Consider the following 9,334-nt stretch of genomic DNA (forward strand, 5'->3'; position numbering starts at 1 on the left):
TTACTCTACTAGCATGACTCTAATATCAACATCCTCATATCTCAAAACAATTATCAAGCGTCAAATTGATCATAGCATCCAATTCACTTTCTATGATAGTTTTTATTATACCCAACTTGGATGCCCATCATTCTAGGACCAATTTTATAACCATAGAAAATACCATGCTATTCTAAAAGACTCTCAAAATAAAATAAGTGAAGCATGAGATATCAACAATTTCTACAAAATTAAACCACCGCCGTGCTCTAAAAGATACTAGTTGACCCAATGCGCCAAATGGCGTAGAGACCTGCTGAAGACATGTTGTAGATGAAAATAGTTTCATGTTGCAAGAACCTTCAACTAAAGCCATGTTCGCGATGAAAATAGCTTCCTTTACTAAGGACAGGCCATGTATATACAGTCGTTTTAGTTATGGTCTGCTAAATGCATATGCGCCTTGAAAAAAAGACATGGTTTAATTTCCACAGCCTCACGTGTTTAAAGTATGAATAAGAACTACGAACTCTTTTGTGCGATTCAAACACATTTTTAGAGTTTTTATTTCTTACTACATGTTGTCTAAAGTAACATTTACCCAGAGAGACAGAAGCATACCCCTCTCTTATTATGATTACTAGACCCGTTGCGCCAAAATGGCGCAGACGCATGCTAAAGCCATGCCCGCAATGAAAAAAAATTCATGGCTTAATCCCCTCTAATAGAAATAACGATGGATTGTTGTGTACAACAATGTGAATATACACATAAAACTTAATATTATAGAGTTCTATTTAAAACAAAATATATGCATGAGCAAGCACGTACGAATAGACCCATTTGAAATGATGTGCGTGATTCAAAATATTTACATTTTTCAATAACTCTATGTTTGGGCAAGCGTGTCAAACCCGAAGTGTTCTAAAAATATTTGACTTCGTTAGTAGAAGTAGGTTTTAGCAACCATTTGGGGTACAAATTCAAACCTTTTAAGATGAAAAAAGAAGGAAAATTTATCTTTAAAAATATATGCTTAAGCATGCATATTTTTTATCTTATTTGGGTAACATAGAGCCAAATGGCGCAGGGTCCAAATTCAAACCCCGAGTGTTTTGAAACAGTTGGGGTTTCATTAACATCTTTTAAGTTTTAGAAATCATTTAGGTGCATGGTAAGAATCAACTAAAAAATGCAACATTCGGATACCATTTTTAACTATTTATGCATATGATTGTTACATAGACAAATAAAAGAGGCCACTACCATAGTTAGAATGTACACCTACAATAAGAAAAATTCAAGTTTCTGCCTTACTATGCAACTGTACACTCGGTGAAGATAACAAAGTCGATATTGCTAACAACCACAAAATTTGAAAGATCGAAGCAAGCAAAAAAATAATGGAAACGTAGATAACAAAGAGGTTGACAAAAATCTGAAGTTAACATACATACAGGACATGTCACATTCAAAATTGAGATATACTGCAGATAACACATTACATGCATGAGTGGCAATCATATGTGTTCTGCTTTGAATCACACGATTCAGAAAGTTGTGAACATTGATGATCATGATTGTGTGGTAACTGTACATACCGATTACGAACCAGGAAAAGAAACTAACGATAGCTCAAAGTTCTTTCAGAAAAACATAAAGCTACAAACTGGCAGTTATATTTCCACCATCACTCCTAGTTGTGACTTCCTACAAGAAATGAGAACGAAAATGATATTACAGCCTCATGTTCCTTCCTTGTTTGGCCGTTATATTCGACATGTTCCTTCCCTGAACAAAAGAGATCAATAGTGAGCATTAAAGACCCCTGAAAACTCAATAGGATATACGCCATGGCAGTATCTGCCCCGTTTTCATATTCATTCAATGCACACTACCAAAATCTAATAGTAATCAAACTTGAATTAAAATGGTACATAAAGTTTTTGTAGTTAGAGATAGGACCAAGTTGGAATAGTATAGAGAAAATCAAACTTAATCCTAGCATTACACGGAAGAAACGTGACCCACTTATCATATGAACAGAAACAGACCGAGAAATTTATTTACCATCAGATGTCGATCTCTATATTTCTGCTTTGCAAATGATCCCAATTTAAAGCTTGATATCCCTTGGAATCTTCACATTACACTGCAACCTACAAAGCTTAAATAAGGCCACTAACGTTCAGAGCATAGCTTAAAGAATTGTGCAATTAGCTCATGAAAGCCCCCTGATGTAACATTTTTACCTGGTTGGTGATGCATGGTGGTCTACTATGCGCAATAAAATACAACAAGTAAACCAGATAATCATCATATTAAGTACTACATCATCAATAGGCTGATCATGTTTGCACTCCCAATTACTACAGACTTACACACGCTCCCTTCAAATTTCAAGGACTGCTTAGCCAACAATTCCAGGTTCAAGCATGAAGTAGTCAAAATGAAATAACTCAAAATATTTTTAGAATGTCAACATAGAAGGATACCCTTGAGGACTATGTGAACCTAGAAGACCAGGAAAAAAAAGATTTCAACTTCGCAATGATATAAGGGCATCTCCATCGCTGGGCGCTTAGCCCCGGCACCAGGTTCGTAATCCCAGCAGATTGGCGGTTGCCGGCTGTAATCCTGGTGTCAACCCTGGCGTCGACGCCAAATCACGCACCGGGCGCTTGGCCATTTTTCTTCCAGCACTTAGCATCTATGTTGTTTAGTTAATTAGCGTCTAGCGTTGAGGGATGAGGCGCTTAGGTGTTCTTCAGATTTTATTATTTTCTTCGTAAGCGCCTATGTAAGCTCCTAGCATTGTAGATGCCCAAAGGGAAACATGTTAAATAATAGTAGTTGTGAATGGGCATATAAGTATACATCACCACCTTTAGTCCACGACAACATGTAAATTATCTACTTAATAGTAAACGGTGTATCTAGAGATAATGCCAATTCTGCATACAAAACGCTTTCGAGATGGCAAATTATAATTTAATCCTAATGTTCCTTGTAGATTGTGGTTGCTCAAAGTCAAATAGCTGCAACACATGAAAACTTTTATATCAATTAAAACTACTTCAGTAGTACATACACACATGATCAAGGATAAAATGAATACTACTACACACAAATGGTTAAGCAGACAAAACGCCATATGTTCAATCACACAAGCGGCAAGCATGAGCCAAAATAGAATAAAACTCTGTGCCAAATCCTGAATATAAAAACAATCTAAACTAATATCCATGACAACACATAGTAAAGAAAAGAATGCAGTTGCTAAATAGAAAAGGAAGTGAGCAAAACCACTGGCAGAACAAGCAAGCAGCAACATGCAAAGATCTTACAGCCTGCGACATAAAAGGGGAGGAACTCATCAGGCAAAAGCATTAATCCAAAAGAACCTCATCTCCACTGACCATGCAGATGCGCGAGGCCTCGCCCTGCTCCTTCCTCCCACTGGTGTCGCTCGCCCTGCTTTTTCCCCTGCTGGGCTCGCTGTGCCCCTTAACCCTGTTGTTTACCCTCCTCGTCGGCCTCCTCCTTCCCCCTGTCGTCAGCAACCTTCCCTCCCCTGCAGACCACCCCACCATGAAGACCCAGCCACTCATGCTCTCCACGACAACGAGGTGCGCCCGATCCGGAATCACGGAACATCACACTGCAAACTAAATACTGGAGCATCAGATTAGCAGCTATATATTCCAAGCATGCATTTTTAACTGTAAAAGAGCTAATAAAGTGTTTACTTCAAGAAAATACAGCAGGCCAAGCAAAAAAATGTCTATCTCAAGGTGAACAAAAAATGAAATATCAATCCTAATAATTAGGGTGTGCAGGACCAAATAATTAAAATGCCACTTTGGAAAGAAAACTTCAAAATGTACCAACGATTGTGTTCACAGTGTACAATTGGTCGGCCTGTCATATTCTTCTCATCATCAGTTTATTACACGAAAAAGGACTGCCATAGCCTCACATATGTGCTCGGGATGCTGCGACAAGCAACAAACTACCAACAAAAAGACAAATTTGCATATGTACCTATTGAGAAACAACATATAAATTTTCAGGGATGATAATTTGAATGTTGTACAAAATTCAAGATAAACTTTCCACTACCATATAGTGCTCGCCGCATTACTTCATTGCACATATGCTCTGTACTTGAACTATTGACTGTAGGAAAAATATGTAGTGCACACATTTACCAACATATATGTGGGAAAGACACGTGCCTAAAAGAGGGAAGATTCAAAAGTGGCAACTTGTACGACATAATAAGCAGTAAACACATAAACAAAGCACACATTTAAGCACACTTATTCACACCTTGCTTGATTCAGTGCTACATGAAAGCATTCAAACTGACATGATGACCCTATGCACTGCATCTATCATTAAGTAGAGGAGAAGATCATAAAGAAACAAAATAAAGGCATTCACCTGCATCATATCGCACCTTGTATTGATATGAATATGAAAGCCTCCAATAATTAAAGAATTCATAGTTGAGGGCATCTGGTATTAAGTTCGCTAGTTCTTGTGTGTCCCCATATCAATCACCATCTATACACATTGAAGGTTCCACTGGTAGTCATCATGGTAAAGGGATTGAGAAAGCATTGGAATAAATTTCTCATGTAGTAAGACGTTGAACCTTAGCAAAGCAGCAGTAATCAACGGCTCAAGCAAGCACCAGATCAACTTGACAACTTGACCTGCAGCCACACCTTGCAACAAAAAGAATACAAACATTAAAAACAGGAGAAGAAGTTATGAAGAAAACCTCACAAGGCTGCCAATAACGCACTCCTAATATGATCATTCAGTTACTATCATCTTATATATGAAAATGAGATATTATGACACGGTGGCATGAGCAAATGATAGTGGATCGAGCCTCCGAGTTCAGGCACCTGCACCATGACAATGGAAGCATCTATCATATTCATACATACATGTGTTTCTTTATGAGCACTCCACTTCTCCGCCTCACACCGTTGACCTCCACCTCAATAACCTGGTTAATCAACAACACATGATCCATGGGGTGATGATAAACCTTGTATATATCTGAAAATTGATGGGAGGCAGTGTGGAGTATTAGATCTCGACCTCTGACGGGATGATGAGCCAATGGAAGAAGGGGATGGTGAGGGCGGCGTTGAACACCTAGGCCCAGCGCCGGAAGGGAGCATCCAGAGGAGCACCTCACGGACGACCTCCTGCTGCTGCGCGTGCAAGCACCTCGCATCCCTCCTTCTCCTCATCCTCGCCGGCCCACTCTTCTTCCTTCCGGCGAACTTCTGCATCTTGCGCACGAACATCCCATGAACACGTGCTCCAGCGGCTCGTCCCTGTACTCTGTCTTCTCCACCATTGGCCGAGGCCTAATTTGTCCTAGCAAAAGAAATCGCATCATGAGCCAAATAACGAATTCAGAACTAACATTTCAAATCAAGATTTATCCATTAGCAATCCCAAAATATATAAAAAAGGGGTTTCTAATTGACCACCTGAGCATTTCGAGCTTTGCCGGAATCCATGGGTAGAGCACCAGCTGCAAGTGTCGTTGACCACCCGCTGAGGCCGCCGTCGACCGCACGAGCGTCAGAGCCGCTGTCTGCCGCACCACGAGGAAGAGGCGGAGTGCAGCCTCCCGTGCAACGCGCCCGAACCCCAGCTTCAACGCAGCTCCCGATCCAGGAGCGGATCGAGCAGCGGCGCAGGCCGACGCCAGTCATTCTCTCTCCCTCCCTCTCATCTTCCTCTCTCTCTCTCTCTCTCTCGTAGGGTTCGCATAGGAGGAGGGGACTGGGGTGTGCACTCGCCCCCGGCGTCATTGACGGAGAAGCCGTCGGCGCCTTGGAACCGAACCCCCAGACCTGGTCCTGGGGTTCGCAACTCGATGCCGCCACCGCCGCTCCTCTCGCGCCGCGGCCGACGTAGAGATCAGGAAGGAGGAGGAAGCTAAAGAGCGAGAAGAGGAGAAGAGTGGGTGTGGGCCGTGTGGCGGTGGTAGGGATCCGGGGAGGGAGGCGGAAGGGAGGAATGGGTGTGGCGGCTTTGAGAGGGAGGAGGGAGGAGTGCGTGGTTGTGGAGTAGGGGCGATTGTGTCCAACGAGACGACGAGACCCGTATCTAGTGTTGCCGACGAGCGGCTGAAGCGGGGTCCACGATGCGGCGCTCACACGGCCGGTTGGTCAACCATAGCGAGCCGGCAGCAGGCCATCAACTCCCCCCAACCCCGGATGGAGACGGGCATGGACGAGCCGGTCGACGGTGTGTAGGACCAGACCAGCAAACACCAGACGGGGAGGCCACGCAACGCGGCCGCTGCAGCCGACAGGTGGGACCAGCACCAGCACGGGACCACATGTCATCACACCAGAAGCACAAGTGTGCACCAGCCGGGTGCACATGCGGCAGCCCACCCTGTGCCCACCCTGCGCTACGCGGGCCCTCCATGACGCCCACCGCGTGATCGCCCGCCAAGCCCATCCCGCACGCTGCACGAACGCTCGGTCAAACCATCCTATGAGGAGCCTGGCCAGGGCAGCAGACAAGCGGGGCCAGGAGTAGCACGGGACCACATGTCATCGCAAGGAGAAGGCCAAACCGGGTGCGCATGCGTCGGCCAGCCTTCCCACAACGCACGATGCGCACATCGCATCCCCACGACGGACGACGCCAGTAGAGCTCTGAACGCGCGGCGCGTGAGGACTCGCTCGTTCTCACCCGGCAGCAATTCACCCAGGCAACAGATCGGCCATACGAGCCCACCAGCCATGGACTCGGAGAAAAAAATGGCACGGTGAAAACAAGAGTCAGTGAGACGCAGCGATTGGACGGCCAAAGGCAGGCAGTTGACCGGAAACTGTTCGATCGGAGGGCCAACAAGCAACGCGATCGGGGGAGCATTCTCAAAGCGAGTTGGCTAGCCTCTTTTTTGTTTTAGATAAGCGAAGCACTAGAGCAAAAATTATCTAGCTCAAAAGATATAAGTGAAGCACATAGAGTATTCTAATAAATTCCAAATCAAGTGGGTCTCTCCCGAAAGGTGTGTAAAGCAAGGATTATTGTGTTAATCTAAAAACAAAATACTAATATCATACAAGATGCTCCAAGCAAAACACATATCATGTGGTGAATAAAAATATAGCTCCAAGTAAAGTTACCGATAGACGAAGACGAAAGAGGGGATGCCTTCCGGGGCATCCCCAAGCTTAGGCTTTTGGCTATTCTTGAATATCTTGGGGTGCCTTGGGCATCCCCAAGCTTAGGCTCTTGCCACTCCTTATTCAATAGTCCATCAAATCCTTACCCAAAACTTGAAAACTTCACAACACAAAACTCAACAGGAAATCTTCTAAGCTCCGTCAGTGCAAGAAAGAAAAACCACCACATAAGGTACTCTAATGAACTCATTCTTTATTTATATTGGTCTTAAACCTACTGTATTCCAACTTCTCTATGGTTCATACCCCCTGATACTAGCCATAGTTGCATCAAAATAAGCAAACAACACACGAAAAACAGAATCTGTCAAAAACAAAATAGTCTGTAGCAATCTGTAACTTTTGAATACTTATGGAACTCTAAAAATCCTAAAAGAAAGGAATTCCTGGTCTATTTGTATGCTGATCTACAGAAAAAATAATCAACGCAAAATCACATTTTTGTGATTTACTAAAATTCTTTGCGTGCGTGCAAAAGTTTCTGTTTTTCAGCAGAATCAAATTAACTATCACCATAGGTTATCCTATAGGTTCTACTTGGCAGAAACACTAACTAAAACATGAAAACACATCTAAACAGAAGCTAGATGAAATATTTATTATTAAATAGAAGCAAAAAGCAAGGAACTAAAATACAATTGGGTTGCCTCCCAACAAGCCTATCGTTTAACGCCCCTAGCTAGGCATAAAAGCAAGAATAGATCTAAGTGGTGCCATCTTTGGCATTCAATTCATAAGTAGCTCGCATGATAGATCATAAGGTAATTTAACTTTCTTTCTAGGGAAGTGTTCCATGCCTTTCCTTAATGGAAATTGGAATCTAATATTCCCTTCCTTCATATCAATAATTGCACCAATCATTCTAAGGAAAGGTCTACCAAGAATAATAGGACATGAAACATTGCAATCTATATCAAGAACGATAAAATCTACGGGCACATAATTCCTATTTGCAACAATAAGAACATCATTGATCCTTCCCATAGGTTTCTTAATGGTGGAATCCGCAAGGTGCAAGTTTAAAGAGCAATCATCAAAATCATGGAAAGCTAGCACATCACATAAATTTTTTGGAATCGTGGAAACACTAGCACCCAAATCACACAAAGCATAGCACTCATGATCTTTAATTTTAATATTTATAGTAGGTTCCCACTCATCATAAAGTTTTCTAGGTATAGAAACTTCCAAATTAAGTTTTTCTTCATAAGATTGCATCAAGGAATCAACAATATGTTTGGTAAAAGCTTTATTTTGACTATAAGCATGAGGAGAATTAACCACGGATTGCAACAAGGAAATACAATCTACTAAAGAACAGTTATCGTAATTAAATTCCTTGAAATCCATAGTAGTGGGTTCAATGCTACATAAAGTCTTGACCTCTCCAATCCCACTTTTACCAAATTTAGCATCAAGATCTAAAAAGTCCGAATCATTGGACGCCTTTTAACAAAAGTTGACCCATCTCTAGTCCCATCATTATTAAGATTCCTATTGCAAAACAAGGATTTAATAGGGGACACATCAATAACTTTTAGATCTTCATCGTTATTTTCATGGAAACTAGAAGAACATGCTTTTACAAAGCAATCTTTCTTAGCACGAAACCAAGCGGTTCTTTCTTTGCACCCATCATTGGAAATTCTCATGGCTTTGAGAGACTCATTGATATCATTCTTAGGTGGAATAGATCTAAGTTTCAAAGAATCAACATCAAGCGAAAACCTATCAATGGTCCTAGCCAATTCATCAACTTTAAGCAATTTTTCTTCAAGCAAAGCATTAAAATTCTTTTGATAGATCATAAATTCTTTAACACTATTCTCAAAATCAGAGGGCATCTTATTTAAATTTCCATAAGAATTATTGTAGGAATTTCCATAATTATTAGAGGAATTACTAGGGAATGGCCTAGGATTAAAGTTTTCTCTATACACGTTGTTACCAAAATTATTCCTACCAAAAAAATTGACATCCATAGATTCATTATTATTCTCAATCAAAGTAGACAAAGGCATATCATTAGGATCAATAGGAGCACTCTTAGTAGAAAAAATTTCATAAGTTCATCCATCTTTCCACTCAAAACATTAATTTCTTCTATAGCATGC

The 9,334-nt window shown here is 41.7% G+C and overlaps 1 long non-coding RNA gene across 1 annotated transcript; it reads right to left on the reverse strand.

Moving 5' to 3' along the window:
- Nucleotides 1–3,443: 3,443 nt before the first annotated feature.
- LOC119309206 lies at nucleotides 3,444–5,584 on the reverse strand. Its single transcript, XR_005150389.1, has 4 exons — nucleotides 5,499–5,584; nucleotides 4,941–5,382; nucleotides 4,442–4,712; nucleotides 3,444–3,647 (listed from the first exon to the last, which is right to left on the reverse strand). It is a non-coding gene; the product is annotated as an uncharacterized LOC119309206 (long non-coding RNA).
- Nucleotides 5,585–9,334: the final 3,750 nt, after the last annotated feature.

Source organism: Triticum dicoccoides, chromosome 5B (genome assembly GCF_002162155.2).
Source record: "Triticum dicoccoides isolate Atlit2015 ecotype Zavitan chromosome 5B, WEW_v2.0, whole genome shotgun sequence".
Classification (NCBI taxonomy): Eukaryota; Viridiplantae; Streptophyta; class Magnoliopsida; order Poales; family Poaceae; genus Triticum; species Triticum dicoccoides.